General features: G+C 48.9%; 1 long non-coding RNA gene across 2 annotated transcripts; it reads right to left on the bottom strand.

The window, feature by feature from the left end:
• Positions 1-4,817: 4,817 nt before the first annotated feature.
• On the bottom strand, positions 4,818-15,136 carry LOC146202251 (uncharacterized). Of its 2 annotated transcripts, XR_014703671.1 has the most exons (4): positions 14,992-15,136; positions 11,460-11,641; positions 8,934-9,037; positions 4,818-6,427 (listed from the first exon to the last, which is right to left on the bottom strand). It is a non-coding gene; the product is annotated as an uncharacterized LOC146202251 (long non-coding RNA). The 2 variants fall into 2 exon arrangements; XR_014703670.1 differs by lacking the exon at positions 11,460-11,641.
• Between the last annotated feature and the right edge of the window lie 1,482 nt (positions 15,137-16,618).

Genomic DNA, 16,618 nt, shown 5'->3' with positions numbered 1-16,618 from the left:
GCCTGGACTCACGGTACCAGTTATTCTCGGCCGAGATTTCTTGTCCCGTACGGGAATCGTGGTTGATATCGGCAATGGTGGCTATCGGGAAAGCCCGTTCGCGCCACTCAAGCCGTTCGTCACAGCACCGACCACGACGGCCGAAAGGACAGCTTCCGAGGTGGAAAGGAGGAAAACCTCCCGAGGAAGCGGCGCTCCCCCTCAGCCGCTGAATACAGCAGCTGCGGCCCGTCCCCATGCCTTGCGCGTGGGCGCGGAAGAGCGTTTACGGGGTCTGCTGGCAAACGCCGACAACCTGACAGACCATGAGCGCGGCCGCGTCTTTTCGTTGTTAGGAAACTTCGAAGAGATGTTCACGGACCGCCCCGGCTGTACCAAGCTTGTACAGCACCGCATCGAGACAGGAGACGCGCAGCCTTGGAAATCCAACCCGAGACCGGTCAGCCCCGCCAAAAGGCAGGCGATTGACGCGGCGCTGCAAGAACTGATCGATGCGGGCATTGTTCGCCGCTCATCAAGCCCCTGGGGATTCCCAGTGGTGCTGGTCCCCAAAAAGGACGGTAGCTCACGGCTGTGCGTGGACTACAGGCGACTGAATGCGGTCACACAAAAGGATGCGTACCCCTTCCCGAGCGTGGACGACATTGTTTCGAACCTCGGCGGAGCGCGGTATTTTTCTACTCTGGACGCTAGCAAAGGCTATCTCCAAGTAGAGATGCGACCAGGCGACGAGTGTAAAACGGCGTTCACCTGCCACAGGGGTCTCTACGAATTCGTTAGATGCCCTTCGGTCTGTCCGGAAGTCCGAGCACCTTTCAGCGGCTGATCGACCGTGTACTGGGCGACGCCAAATGGCATCACGCTCTCGCCTACCTGGACGACATCGTCATCTACTCCCGCACGTTCGAGGAACACCTCGATCACCTCCGAGACGTTCTGGGAAAACTCAGAACAGCAGGTCTCACGCTGAACCCCGCTAAGGCACAGCTGTGCAGGGCTGAAGTCAGTTTGCTCGGCTACCGCGTTCAGCGAGGAAAAGTAGCCCCGGACCCTGACAAACTTCGCGCTATCCTGGAATTCCCGGTGCCGAATGATGTAAAGGCCGTGCGCCGTTTTCTCGGCATGGTGGGCTACTATCGCCAATTCATTCCCAACTGCATCCGCCTGCAAACCCCTCTAACAAAATTGTTAAGGAAGGCAGCCCCGTGGGAATGGGGAGAGGAACAGCAGGCGAGTTTTCGTCAGCTCTCGCAAGCCATCGCCGATACTGCGTCACTGAAACTCCCCGACCTAAATAGGCCCTTTTTGATCCAGACAGATGCCTGCGATTTCGGAGTGGGCGCAGTGCTTCTCCAAAAGGAGGACGAGAAACTGCGCCCCGTGGCGTTCGCCAGCCGCGCGCTGACGCCGGCGGAGCGCAACTACTCAGTGACGGAGAAGGAATGCCTCGCTATCATCTTCGCGCTCCGAAAATTCGAGATGTACGTGGAAGGTACAAGGTTCACGGTCGAAACTGATCACATGGCCTTGACATGGCTGACCCGCTTACGCGAGCCGAGCGGGAGGCTCGCGCGCTGGGCACTGACGCTACAGCGCTTCGATTTCGAGGTGCGCTACCGGAAAGGTGCCACAAACGTGGTTGCGGACGCGCTGTCGCGCGCGCCGGTGAATGACCCGTCCCCAGCAGCGGGAGAGGAGGCGCGGCAACTTCCCCGCTCGTCGGGAAAGGAGGGCCGAACGGAGAAATTCCTGCCTCCGGAGCACGCGCATCTCGTGACAGCGAAAACGCCGATCGAGATTGCATTCAGCAGGGAAGAGCTTATCAAAGCCCAACAGGAAGACTCGTATTGTCGTGAGATGGTCGCCAGTCTGCGTGAAGAGACGGACCAATCGACACCGCTGGTCGAAGAGCGCCCAGAATCCGCGGAGAACGCGGTAGGCGCGAGCTCTAGTGCAGCTGGTATTGCTGCGAGTGAGCTGGAGAGCTTCCTGTTGGACGCTGATGGAGCTTTGCTGAAATGCGTGCCTGGCAAAGAAGACTCAAACGAGTGCTTTAAAGCCGTCATCCCCGGCCAACTGAGGCATGCTGCTTTGCAGCACTACCACGACGCAGACGGTCACGGAAGCGCACCAAAGACATGGAAGAAACTATGTCGGCTCGCTACCTGGCCAGGAATGAAGGCTGATGTATGTAAGTACGTACGGACCTGCCACGTCTGCCAAGAAAGGAAGCCGCGAGGTGGAAAACCGCCTGGCCTGCTCCAACCGATCGTGAGCACAAAGCCATGGGAAACTGTGGCGTGCGATCTGATCGGACCGCTGCCGCGCAGCAAAAGAGGGCACAAATTTGTGTTAGTGGTGACATGTCACTTCAGCGGAATCGCTGAACTCTATCCGCTGCGAAACGCCACAACGAAGGAAATCCTGACGAAGCTCTCAGGATTGTTCTGTCGCTACGGGTTTCCGGAGAGGCTGATCACTGACAACGCCTCGTATTTCACGGCGAAAGTTTTTCGTGATACGTGTGCCGCCATGGGCGTACGGCAGCAGCGAACGACGTGTTATCATCCGCAGTCAAATGTGACCGAACGCCGCAATCGCGATGTGAAGCCACTACTCGGGGCATACGCCCGGACGCACAACGACTGGGATGAGCACCTCGACGCGATCACCTTTGCACTGCGAACAAGCGAGAATCGCTCCACAGGTTTCACGCCTGCCTTCCTCATGTTCGGGAGGGAACTAAATACGCCAACTGACACCATTTTGACCAAAAGGAAGGCTGCTTCGTCAGGCGAAACGGCAATAGCCGACTACGCGCGGCGCATGCGTGATCGCTTGCAAAAAGCAGTGAGCGAGGCCAGCCAAAATCGCGCTAAAGCAAAGGCTAGCCAGAAGGCTGCCTATGATCGCGCGCATCGGAACGTGGAATTTCAAGTGGGAGACTTCGTTCTAAAGCGTAGCCATGTGCAGAGCGATGCGAGCACGGGGTTCGCAGCTGGCCTTGCGCCTAAATGGATTGGGCCGTTCATAGTTGCTGAGAAGCTCTCGCAGTTGAACTACAGGCTGAAAGATCCGAACACGGGTCGACTCGGCAAGCCGATCCACGTCGGGGAGCTAAAACAGTACTTCCAACGGGAAGTGGCTGGCAGGGCGGCAGCGCCGATTTCGCGAAGACGCGGGAAAAGGTCAGTGCCCCCACCTACCCCCAAAGCTCGCCCATACAATACCCGCTCTAGGCGAAAGCGACCTTGACGGGGTGAGTGGCCTGACAACAACACCTCGACCGCTCAGACGAGTGGTCAAGGAAGCAACCGGTTGTGAGGAAGCGAGCTGGCTACGGGAGGGTCGTATCTAGCAGTATTGTCGGTATGTCCCCTCGTGCCAAACAAAGGGGGGAAGGAAAGGAAAAGCGGGCGGTGGCGAAGACGCTACCAAGCTGTCCACCCTCTCCACTCGCTGCCGTAGGGACCTGGCCAAATGGCAGGCAACTATTGGCTAGGAGCGCCAAAGGAAAACTAGTCGGAAATCCGAAAGGGGTCTCCCAGAAGGCGCTGCGAAGACAGGCGTCGTCTCCCAGCGAACTCGCTGACGCAGTCGACATCACAAGCATCGGATAGTCAGCAGCAACAAAGCCTTGGGTGCCTGCGACGGTCGCAGCTCTAGCCGCCACAAGAGAAGCGCGCACTCCCTCGAGACCGGCCGTGCCACAACCCAAGTCGCCGCCGCCCAGCCGTCAGGAAGCAGCGCCCGGCGACGGTTCTGGACGGCTGTAGGAGCAGCAGCTGCCGGCTGCAGTGCTGCCTACTGCCTCTCGAGCGCCGGATCGCCATGGACACTTCTCGAGATAAGCGCTTCGGTATCGCCGCCGTGTTTCCGGCAAGTGGCGCGTGTGGGTGTGACTGCGGTCGTCGCAGCTGTGTGACAGCATTTCCATGCTGTCGGCGTACCGACGAGCGGCGCCATGTGATCATCGGAAGCTTCGAGGCAAAGGACTTAATTCCTGCTTCACGGCAGACAGAGTAGCTGTGGAGCAGCGAACGGAAAGATTACGGCGCTTACACCTGCGCAGTGAAGAACTGTACGGAAGACCGGACTACCCGACCATCCCTTCCCAACTAGCCACCCGGACAGCGGCGTTGGAGCGTTGGATGCAAAACAACAAGGCGGCAAGGAAGTCGTTGCCGGCCTACCGTCGCCTGATTTCAGGTGACGTTCGGTCTTTAGGGAGGAGGAGTGTAGCGATCGCGGAGAACCGCGCATCCCTCCGAAGCACCGCGCGCCGCGGAGGATGAAGGGGACAAAAGTATTCCTTCTCTTCCGAGGTTGAGTAACCCAAACGGGTTTCTCGATAGCGCCGCGTTTCCCTCTTCCCTCGCCGGGCGCAAGAGCGCACCGCTAGGTGTCGCAGACGCGACGCTCATTGGCCGAAAAAGGACAAAGGGCAAGATGCGCCGAGATCGGCGGGAACCGGCTACCGCCGAGGAAGAGACGACAGCGAGCCGCGACAACGGAAGGACGCAAGGTAAATACCTCCCCGCTATACTTCTTTGTTGTCGCCATCTTGCCCTTCGAAGTGTCAGGCCCCATCCAAAAGAATAGGGTCTCCAGCAAGACCTTCACCAGCGTTCTTTTTGGGAAGACCCAATAAACATCTGGTTCCGGGCAAAGTCCTGTTCTGTGTTGTGTCGTATTTTGCATTACTACTTTGCGGCCGTGAGAACGGCTGCACGTGGTGTGTGATCGCGGGAGCTCTGTGTTTGCGGCCTAGACCTCAGAAGAGGCTCGACGGCTTAATAAGAACCCCCACAGTACAAATTGGCAAAACCTACACAAGCATGCAAATAAAGCAGTTAAAAAACAAGCATGCCACCTAACTTGAATGAGGTTACAAAATGACAACACTAGACGGATACATACACCTACAAGCTCGAAATGGACACAGTGGACTGCACATGCGTAGTTATGAGGAAAAGGTGTTCAGCATTTCTACCCCCACACTGAAGCTTATCCAGCATCAAAAAATGCATCTATCACTGAGAAAATTGAATCGTAAATATTTCCCCCCAAGCGAGTCAAGCTCGTGACTTCCTCACTCACAAGAACACGCTGCTACCACTCGGCAGAGGAAGAGAGGTGCGGTAAGTGCAGTGTCTTTGCAGTTAAAATGCACCCTATCAATACAAACCTCATTGTCCTCGGTGTCCCCTTAGCAACCAATGAGGAATTGCAAAAAAACGTGCAAGGGCAGCTAAGAGGAATGACAACAATCCTGCAAAACACCACTACCCTCACTTCAAAATAAGCCATTTGCATAGATTTAGCAGAACCAATGAGTGAAAATTTCATCCCACCTTAAACATGCAGTTTTTGTCAGGATTTCGTATCGCCATGTCAAAACACAGTACTAATTTAAAGATATTGGGAGTTTTGTTAACTCATTCATCTGAAGCTGCTAAGCGAATAAACCAGCACATTTTAGGCACCTCAAAGGCCATGCTCACAGAAGAAAACAAGACATCGACTTCGACCACACCTGATCAACCGCAAAACAGGAGTGCCCACTTTAAAAATGATAAAATACTGTCCCACAAGACATGTCACGGAAGAGCCACAGCAATGATAACACCACACAAGCATCAAGCAAAAAGCTTCATCATCACACCTCACAGAGCATATTTCCAAATTCGGGCCAAGAGTGTGTACGGCTAGTTTGCCGTTACCAGTTAACCACAACAGAGCACGTTAAGAAAATGCTGCAATCCAAGCAGTGATCCTAATTCATAGAGGAAGCCAAGGTATCGAAAGCGCAACAACCCCACAGGCCACTGAGAAAACACAAACGTTGACTGCAACAATGCTACAAGGAAGGTGGTCACCCACAAAGTTCGAAGATGAGCAGCACATCTAAGACGCCACTCTTCCTGAACAGCACATTTAGGTGCACACTACAGTCACTGAAGGTCCGTGTGCATAATGTTGATGAGCGTGCTTCTTAATACAAAAAAACCTAAAACCAAACTATGCCAGAAGGTGCAATGGGATGCGCGTGACACATTGCAGACAAAAAATATGTCACCCCAAACGATACTGAACAAATATTAAATGCATATGTGCACAAGGCTTGTCAAACAAATTCAGCAAAGAAAGGTTGCACATTTCGAACATGCCACAAAAATTCCCGAAAGCCACGTTTCTGAGAAGTTTAGGGTCATACGAGATATAGGGCATGTAAATTTCAGAGAACACTATTGCTCTCATGCGAATAACAATCGAAGCACGCAAGCACGAAGTCTTGTACAGTCCATGTGCAAGATGTCCGGGGCAAAGGCATATTTGTCGTCTCTGGAAATGGTGCGTCCAGCTTCCAAAGCTAGACTTTTAATCTGCTTCGATAGTATCCACTGGGTTAAACCACCTACAGAACCTGAGGGAAGAAAAACAAAAGTAGTCAGTAAAGGCAAAGAAAATTTTATAACTGGCCATTAGAGCACGCAATATATGTGGCCACTTACAAGTGTTGAGCAAAGCGTCTGTAATATTTGTGCAAGTAGCTAAGGGTATTGTGCATCAAACGCTATTCTTTTAAGCGGTGTTCACACAAGCAATATGGAATCCCTTTCCAAGCAGGGGCGACTGCTCAAGTTATGCTTTGAAGAAGTTGTGCGGCGTGGCAGCTTCAGTTATTTGCCGTCAGCCATAGCCTCTAGGCAAGGGGACATCTTGGCCCGGCCAGCACGCACACTCCCCAAGAAAAAGGGGAAAGAAAAAGAAAACAAAATGTGGCAGGGTTTAACTGTATACCATCTGCCCTATCCGGCTGGGTTCTTTGTGTTCAACTTTTCTTCTGCATGTCTCTTCTCTCCTGGATGAGTTTATTTTATACAGATTTTATATATTTTATACAGGAGCCAGTTTGCCTGGCCGGTGACGTCGCATACCTCCTTTCCACATTCATCCTCGCTGGAATCCCTCGCGTGATTACCACTACACCACGACATAACGCTAAAGCATTAATGAATCCCATCTGCTACTCCGCTTGTGGATTCTCGTTCGTAAACATTCATTATGCTACTTACTTGATCACTACTTCCTCATTTTGTGCCTCCATCTCATAATCATCAGCGTACAGTTGTCTCTAGGGGTGTGCGGATAGTGAAAATTTTGCAAATACGAATAGAATATTAACAAAACAGAACTGCGCGAAGGAAACGGGACAAGAAGGCACGAATACACACACACACACACACAAAGCGCATGCACACACACACACACACTGCGCTTTGTGTGTGTGTATTCGTGCCTTCTTGCCCCGTTTCCTTCGCGCAGTTCTGTTTTGTTATAACCATGAACCGACTAGCCCAACATCACGTCTTACTAGAATATTAACATGGGAGAAAGAAGAAAAAAATGTCTTTGAACATCGAATATCTAATCATTGGTCTCCAAGGGACCAGACAAAATGTCCGAACCGACCGAAAGATCGAATTGTCAAATAGGCCTGAAAAATAAAAAAAAAAACTGCAAAAGCGCTTTGAGGTTGCTTCACTGCTCAGCCCATGCGGTCAATCATTACGGCGAATCCAAAATGAAAAACGAAGCTATTCGATTGGTATTCGAAATTTCTAACACTTGCACATGCATTGTTATAAGCTATCACATCACATGCAGTACCACTAGACAGATATAAAGCCTCTCCTTTAATCCAAGCCACATGAACATAGTTGGAATGGCATACGAGTAGCGTGATTGGCTCATGGTGCAAGGGCACTAGGACGTTCAGGTACCGTCCTGAAAGAGCTGCCCCTGAGCTGGCAACTGCCAACTCCACCATGTCACGTGGACTCGCAACGCTAGCCACATCGCATGCCGACTACCACCTGACCGAGGCACACTAGTGGAGCTCACAATACCTATAAAGCTGACGGTGCCCAGAGCACTCTGCATTCATTTAATTGAGCTGCGAAACCTTCTCCTGCAGTAACTATACTAGAGTATTCAGGCTCAAATGTTGACTGCAAGGTAACTAATTCTGATAGTCTGCGTTCTTCGATAATGTAATTTAACATCTGAACTCACCTGCATTTGTGGAGCAGAATTTTTAACAACTCAGCTGACAAATAAATAAATACCAAACACCCCGCATTTTCTGCAAAACTGGGCCATTAACGCTGTCGACTTAAAAATGTTTCGTTAAATGGAATGAATGAATTTTTCAAAACTACAGATGAAGTGAATTTGTTTCCTTAGGAAGCAAGAAGTAAGTGCTTTTTTTGTCTTGCACAAAACGTTAAAGAGACAAAAATAACACTGGAAAGCAAATACTGGAATCCACAGCACTACGTAACAATATCTGGCAGCGGCCGCCTACAACTCTAAACACAGAAAGCATACCAGTGTTGAGTGAGACCAATATGGAGGGCCCGAGCAGCTTATACAAAACTGGGCGGTACTACAACAGCTAAGCCTCAATACAGTGAACACTTTGTATATATATACATAAAGAAATTGCAGAATATTCTGATGTGAAATTTTAATATACAATTATGTTGCAAACGCAGACAAGAGCAGCATAATTTAGTTTGCAAAGGAACGGCAACCCAAACAGTGCTCACTAGCAAGCTAATGTTCCTCTTATGCAGCTAGGTTCACATCATTATGAAAATGCTCCCAGATATTATGGGATGTCCAGGACACTAAACACCAATTAGATTGGATTACCCACACATCACAGCAGTGGTATACCAGAAGAAAGCTATCACTGTTCTCGCCACCTTCGTGACAGCTGACATATCACGAGCCCAAGATATGTAAGGGCTCGTGCTCGCGCATGCAAAACACAACGTGGGCTGAAGTGCATTGTGCACAAACATCAAACACATCATGCTAGGATTTGATTTCCAGACAAGGATACTACTTCTTGGTAAAGATACCTGCACCCAGCCTCTCTTCAGGTACAGCAGGTGGTGCTTGCGCCGTGCTCCCCCTTCTTCCTTGTTGCATTTATTTCTCACGCCAGCAACACTTCTTCAACACACTGCAACATGACAGCACCCCCCCCCCCACCTCCCTTTAATACACAATACATTACAGAAGCACCATCCCTAAAGTGTCACCGCTTTCTTTCAGCTCTATACTTTTTTTTTTTGCTTGAGAATAATATCAGGTTTTGTGATAGCAGTTTTTCCGGCGCCATCTAATGCCTCCCTAACCAGATGTAGCAAGCTGCTCCTGAGTGACTACTTTACGTGCAAACACATATATGTATGCATGCACACTCACTATACAAGCAGGCTTGAACATTTTGGAGCAGCTTTGGAGCAGTAAAACAAGAGTTTTGGAGCACGCTAATTATATTTTGTATGTTTTGAACCATGTTTTTAGGATCGAGCGCTTTTAATAATTGCAAAAATCCATTCCGATTCCTTTTTGTTTTAAAGTTGAATCCTCGGCTTGACTGCGCATGCATCTCTGACAAAGCGAGGCAAGCAACCAAAACATGCACAGATGCTTAAAATATCACACCTGACCTGAGCAAACATTTAAAACAACACTAGCAAATGGAATGCTATTTTATACGTTTCAGGTCCAAGTCTGATTAAAAGCCTTCGACCACTTGATAGATTCAAACGTGGAGTTTACCAAAGTACTTTGGTGCACTTAAGCACCACTAGTCTGGACTTCACATCAAAGAGCAGCACATTTATGCTATCTTGTACTCATCCTTTTCAATCCTGTGCTTGTGTTGATAAATTCCTGAGCATTGGTCAGTGCTCCCTGCGAGGAGGATTGACCACACTTATTTGTAGTCTTTTCTGTTCTTCAGATTATTTACTTCGCAAGCTTCTGCCAGTGGCTCACGTTAACGATATGCCCGTATGGCTCTCCAACGCTCTTGAGAAAATTTATAGTACTTTGCACCTGCGTGGCATTGCCCTAAAACGCTTCAAGTGTGCTTTTGCTTCATATAGGTTTGGTAGATTTGTTCTTAACTAAGAGGCTCAATGATGAAGTATGCAATTGTTTTCACAGCAGAATCACTAGAAACTCATGCAGTTCATTGCAGACAATAAAGTTTCCTACGTCCACTGAGCGGTAAAACCAGGTCCTGCTAAATTTGATGGCAAAACATTAAGATTCGGAGTAGAGATGGGGAAGACTGCTCACTTTAATGAGCGGATCAGAGCAGCAGCGACTCGCCTTGTTCGCGCGCCATCAGTAAGGAGGCATTGGACGGCAGAACAGCAACTGTCGTGTTTCTGCCGGTGCGCCGCTCCTTTGTGTTTGGCGCGAACAGCAGTTGTGCGACGGGCATATGGTTATTATTTCACTCTTCTTACCCACTGACTTCTTTCACTTCTCTTCAAATCAGATGTACAATAGTTGTAGTCAGTGCTCTCTGTGTCCCCATTTATCTTCGTCCTCGTCCTACGCGCTATTTCATCAAAAGAGTAAACTGCACGTTAGATTGTTTTTTGAGACACGACACACTTCATCTTGAAATGGTGTTGTTGTTGCACGAGCGAACAATGCACGACCGATGAGTGTCGTGAGACAGCGTTCGAACAGCAGCATGGCAATAAATGGCTCCATTATTTGCCAATTAAGGCTTCTTTACTCCCCCTTCAGTGGTAACGGGTGTCACACTCTATTACACATACACAGCCAAATGGATTACCGCGAACCACTTTACACAGCGGACGAGTACGAGTACCGGTCCCCACACGTCGGCATGGAACGAAACCACAAAACTGGAAGAGAAAAAAAAACCGTGCGAGCACCAGCAGCAGTGCGCCCGCGGTACCCGCGGGAAGATCAGACGGCAATGAGTTGGTTGTGACACTGACAAGGAAGGGCGGTATAGTTGCTTTTTCGCTTTGCGTTCTGAAAAATCTCACCCGGCTCTGACAAACAAGGCTCAATAAGCGAGAAAGAACCGGCTTTTCAAAAGAACCACCCTTCCAACCATCTAGCAGATCTCCATCCATAGAACAAAAGCAAAAAAAAAAAAAAACTCTTCAAAAGAATGGCGCACTCCGCTCAAAAGACAGCTGAGGGCAAGGACATTTTTGCGAGAAAGGGCAGGAGATTGCTTTCTCGCATCGCTAACAGATGACGCGGACGTCGCACCCAAGAATACAGGAGGCTTGAAAAGTAACACTGAACGAGAAAACCAGCAACCAGATTTCTGAAAGATCCGACAGCTCCGACCGCTCCGGCGTTGCGCAGCCAAATGGCTCCGCCGCTCTATGAAAGGGGAGGCTCCGAAGGTCCGGCTCACTCTGGAGCGACCCATCCCTAGTTTGGAGCAATATTGCATTTTGGAGCAGGGAAAGCAGTTGGGAGCAGAATGGAGCAGCGCTTCCACCCTGTATACTCCATAATCAGGAGTCAGTAAGGCATAGAACACTGACCAAATCACTCAAATTTCACTGCAAAACAAGACGTGGGCTACGTACACCATGCACAGACAGGAAGTCCAAAGGCATGTCAGAATTTGTTTCTCAAACCAGGATACATCGTTTTTGCAAGGATACATGTGCCAGGCTTCTTTCCAGATTCGGCAGGTGGTGCTTGTGTCGTGCTTTCACCCTCCTTGCTTGTGGCACCGTTTCTTGCATTAGTCCCATAGGGGAGCATACTGGGAAGAGAAAACGCTAGCCATTTTTTTGTGCGTAATTGCCCTATCACTCCTGGCTGCACTGAAGCCTGTAGCAGAAGCAGATAATGTACTTATCACTCACACAAGCGTGGAAGAAATTCCCTCACTGCTGTATTCAAAGTCGTCTATTCCAGACCAGCAAGGATTCCGTGATCGCTGTTTGCGAGTAATGCCACTGTAACCCGGACTTGGACACCCAAACAAAAAAAAACGTGACAAGCTGTTCGATCACATGACTGCAGCTTATTGACCAATCGCAGTGGTCGGACATCAGTGCATTTTTTTTTTCCAGTCTCTGTAAGAGTTGTTTTTAATGGAAGCCTCATCTTTGAGACAGGAATAAGGCGCATAGTGCTGATGCAGACCTACTTTGACCTAACAAGCGACGACGGCATTTTCAAATGTTCATGCAGCATACATTTCACATACAGACATCTCGCCCAAGAAAGAGGTCTGTACAAATAAAGCCTTGCTCTGTGCGAGGACAGAAACCTGCTTAAGCTGCCATTCCGAAAAAATATATATATATATATATATATATATATATATATATATATATATATATATATATATATATATATATATATATATATATATATATACAAACACTTCAAGTTTACAGAAGCCAAATGAAACCTGCTTTCTAAAAAAAAAAAAAAAAAAAGGACGTAGGGGAGCGCTTAATTAAGGTACCTTATATGCAGCAAGAGGAGAACTTTTTGGCTGCACTGCTAGGATCCTAGGAACGCTGATTCCTCCAGACAGAGAGAAAGATGGAGAAGGGGAGAGTAGAGAAAGAGTAGGACAGTCTCTTTCGCTTGAAACTCTCTTCTCTATCACTCCCTCTCTCTGCTCATCACTGTCATTATACCTACTACTAACTAAACTATGATCAGCCACTCACTGCCGCAGCCAAAGATGGTGGAGCTTCAACCCAAAGTCGAATGGCAATTACCTAACCCACTTCAATGGGAGGCTGCAGTGACCAGCTCCGAACATGTGGAGGAAGTCGTAGAAAATTTGTGGGGCACTTAGACACAGCTCTGTCGACAGAGTATTTACTTATTTCTCGAACATTGGCTTTCCGTTCTGAACAGTTCGACAGCACTGCACGCATTTTCTTCCCAATTTCAATCAACTGCGCACAATTTTTTTTTTAATTAGCATCACCTAAAGTCCCTAAACCTAAGAAAAAAAAACGAATCTAGAGACTTTAGCATCACCAGGCCGGCATTGGCTTATAGTTTGTAGTCTTTTACCTGACACCTTTTATCTCCCCCCCTTTCATTTTTTTTTCAAGATATTTAATTCATAATTAAGCAATTATGATCACAAATCACACAGAAAAGAACCACAAACTAAATACTTCTTTTATGCAGCCGCGATTACTTCCGCTACATGGTGCCGGCTACAACTACGACGCACTTCCGGCTAGACTTAACAACGAACTATACTCGATGAACGTCAGAACAGCACAAAGATGGTTGGTTGGTTTGTGGGGTTTAACGTCCCAAAGCGACTCAGACTATGAGAGAGGCCGTAGTGGAGGACTCCGGAAATTTCGACCACCTGGGGATCTTTAATGTGAACTGACATCGCACAGCACACGGGCACCTTGCTTTTCGCCTCCATCGAAAAGCTGCCGCCGAAGCCGTGATTCGATGCCGCGTCCTTGGGAACAGTAGTCGAGTGCCGTAACCACTGTGCCACCCCGGCGGGGCGGAACAGCACAAAGAGATGATCTGGCAATGCGGCCTATGATGGCGCGTGCAATGCCAAGACTCCCTTATTTCCCGGTATTCAGCGTAAATCTTGAATTCCAGCATCTTTCGCGTCGTGCTAACAGCCACATTCTGTTTCATGCTTATGTTGTTTTACGAAAACCAGTAGGATCGACATGACAGAAAAAAGTGAAATATCACATTTTCTCAAACAAAAGCCGATCGCAGGGCGAGCACAGCTTCCGAAAATATAAAGGCAAATTTCTTTCGCTTGCCCGTTACCGCTCCTACACATCGTCAGAGATTTTTTTTTTTTTTTCACGGCCACATCCTTCTCTTGGTAGTTATCAAAGTGCATAAATGCACGTGCCTGATCGAACATATGCGTAGCCTTAGAACAAAGAAAATTTCCTGCATGTGCATGCAGAGTTCTTATTCGTGACAAATTCTAATGAAATGTATGTTCGCCTGTTCCTTCTGGAAAATGCCGGAGCGAACAACCCCCGATTCTGGTCACGCTGTTCTGAAATGCGCACCCAGTTTTTGGCGCCAAAACCAACGCCGGCAAACTTTCACGGGCTCATTGTGACGCCATGTCGCTGTCGGTAACAGATCTTTTCGTACAAATGTTTGCCCTAAAATGAATATACTGTTCACATCACAAGGCAAAGTTCGTAAACCTCTAGATGATCTCAATTAGCGCGCAACGCCAGAAGGTAAACGGCATGGGACACGGATCGCGCTGTATCAAGATGTTCATCAACGCTCTTAGCGCCAAAACTGCCAGAACCATGGCCGAGAAACTTTCTCGGGCTCAAGGCGACACCATATTGCTTTTGGTATTAAAATGGCTGTTTTAACATCGTTTGCTCTAAAATATTGTGAGGTAACGCGAAGGTCGGACTTGGGGGATCAGGCTTTATTGCAGACCTGAAGCCTTGGTCGCACACTGCAGCCAAACACACTCCGCGACGACGATGGGTATCTACAAGAGGGAGCAGGATGAAGATGAAGCAGCACGTTCAGCCGTGTGGAAGATGAAGCGCCACACAGTGCTCACAATATACACTGTTCACATCGCAAGGTTAAGGCACGAGGTGATGAACGTCTCTAGATGACGAAGAGCAATACCCGAAGGTGAAGGCACGCGATTCGGGTCGCGCTGTAGAAATAGGCGCCCCGTTAAAAACCACGCGTCCGGTAAACGTTGGCGGGCTTACGGTGACGCCAGGTCGTTTCCAGCATTTCAAGGGTTATTTAAACAGTGTTTGCTCTAGAAGGCACTGTTCACGTCGCGAAATAGAGAAAGCACTTCAAGATGACGAAAGCATTAACTGACAATCGAGTATGCAACCAGCGCCCGCACTTAAGGTCGCCACCAAGAGAAAGCAAGAGAGAAGGCGAACACGCTTTTTTATGGCACAGTACAGCGAGTCAAGAACGAAGAATAGCGCCTGGTGACGATTGATTACCACTGGCGAAAGCCGCAGCAGGCTGTTCTAGCGCGAAACGCCGCTTACGCGATGCGAAGAGCACAAGTCCCTATGCCTAACTATGCCAAGTATAACGTTTTTGAATGACATGTTAACGGCAGCGCGTGTTACTCACAGTTGGTCTCGCGGAACGGGCCTGGCGATGCAGCAGATAAGTCATAGTGGACGAGTGACACAGCACAGTGTCACGATCGTCAGTGTCGAACAATGGCCCATCGATCACGCATCCGCCAACCGTGACAACGACCGCACGGAACGACCTGACGGCATCGACTGACCGACTGCGCGCTCCCAAAAGTTTTGAACTAGGAAGCCACGTGACCGAAACTATAGCAACCGCCCGTCCGAACACCGGTGAGAGGAGGAAAATTGGTTGAGAGGGAGTGGGCTTCGTCTGGTGACGAAAGAGGGGAAGGCACCGGCAATACATGCAAGTTTCCTTCCTCCTGGGGCTACTCCCTTGCCACAACGGCCGCTCGCTCTGTGGCTCGCCCAAAGCGCGGCCCTTATCTAGTTGGTACATCATGCTTAAGAATTGAGTAAAACAGCGCTAGGGGAGACGAAACACGTGATCGACAGACACATGCGCATTAGTTGAGGAATCTAGTTCACTGTAGCGGCGCCTTGGCGCTGGCTATCGGTGAAGAAGTGGATCGGGTGCATCGCCTCTGTCAGCCGTACAAGGGAGAGATTTCATTGAAGCACTCTGGTAAATAAATTCGTTTACGGGAAAGGAAAGGCGCAGTATCTAGCTGTCACACCTTGCTCCTAGACGTCTGAACAGCGCCATTAGGAAAGGGAGGAAGGTGGGAGTGAAAGTTGAAAGAAGACCTGCAGTGGAGGATTTCGGAGTAATTTCGACCACCTAGGGATCAACGTGCACTAACATCACGCAGTACACGGACGCCTCTCCATTTCGCCTCCATCGAAACGCAGCCGCCAGCGGTCGCGATCGAACTCGGGCACAGAGTGGGACATGTTAACCACTGCGCCCTAGTGTAGGATTAGTTGAGAAAAAGTGCTGGCCAGACATGTAGTATCTGCATATGTAACCGGATTATGGCTTGCAATTTCGCCGAATGCACTGATGTTTCCAACATGGTTTGTTTCAGTGCACGAAGTCACTTTTGGTGCACAGTAAAATCGTCTCATGTTAAGAATGCAGTTATCCTGACTAGAGGGTGCTTACATAACGTACGGGCAACCAACCCGCTTGTTCTTGTGTGTTACCTTATTTCCTGCAATTTCGGAAAAAGCCTACTTATATGTTTAAATGGCATCTTGTGCTTTCTTTATTTGACGCCGGTAATGATTAGAAACGGAGAGCTAGCCAAGTAAGTGCAGCATCGTACTCTTATAGTCACAGAAAAAAAAATAAATAAATAAATATATATATATATATATATATATATATATATATATATATATAGAGGGTGTCTTATTCTAAGAGAAGGGCGAAAGTTTACCCTTCCTCTCCTATCATTTGCTAGATGTTATCGGCACTCGTTGAAGTGCTACATATAATTATAATTGGCTTACGGAATGGGAAAGGCGCAGTATCTGTCACTTTCTCTGGCAAGTGTGTTTGGACGGCGTACACCATCGCTCCTGTCGCGTGAAGTTCCTCGGCGCGCGTTCAAGTGTGCGATTGCAGGTGGCAGAAATGCAAGACAAGAACACATCTCACGGAATATGACATATCCAGGGCACAACTTTCGTGCATGGCATTTCGTTCCCTGAGA

The sequence above is a fragment of the Amblyomma maculatum genome, chromosome 1 (assembly GCF_055883805.1).
Source record: "Amblyomma maculatum isolate TAMU_Amacu chromosome 1, ASM5588380v1, whole genome shotgun sequence".
Taxonomy (NCBI): domain Eukaryota; kingdom Metazoa; phylum Arthropoda; class Arachnida; order Ixodida; family Ixodidae; genus Amblyomma; species Amblyomma maculatum.
Note: the sequence above shows the minus strand (reverse complement) of the source record. Positions and strands in the feature narration are given on the sequence as shown.